The sequence below is a fragment of the Penaeus monodon genome, chromosome 30 (assembly GCF_015228065.2).
Source record: "Penaeus monodon isolate SGIC_2016 chromosome 30, NSTDA_Pmon_1, whole genome shotgun sequence".
Lineage (NCBI taxonomy): Eukaryota > Metazoa > Arthropoda > Malacostraca > Decapoda > Penaeidae > Penaeus > Penaeus monodon.
Genome location: NC_051415.1, coordinates 17,636,453 through 17,636,689, shown reverse-complemented (window position 1 = coordinate 17,636,689; position 237 = coordinate 17,636,453). Strand labels below are relative to the sequence as shown.

The following is a 237-nucleotide window of genomic DNA, read 5'->3' as shown; positions in this document are numbered from 1 at the left end:
TGTTTGTTTTGTGAGAAGCACCTAGAGTTTCTGGGTTGAATAGGCATTTATAGCAATAAATAAAAATAGATAAACAATTTGCTGTGATGTTACGGGAGAAACTAAGTTTTTAGTAGTTTAAGTGATGTGCACCTTAGTATAATAATTTTGATAAATAGTTCAGCTTCTTGAAAGCTGAATGTGAGAGTATCACTTTTCATTTGTCACTTGTACACCAGGGCTTTCCTCCTCTTTCAC

The 237-nt window shown here is 33.8% G+C and overlaps 1 protein-coding gene across 1 annotated transcript in view; it reads left to right on the top strand.

Moving 5' to 3' along the window:
- LOC119592586 (cohesin subunit SA-2-like) overlaps nt 1–237 on the top strand; it is a gene marked incomplete at its 5' end in the record, with an annotated part of 30,625 nt that overhangs the window by 4,144 nt on the left and 26,244 nt on the right.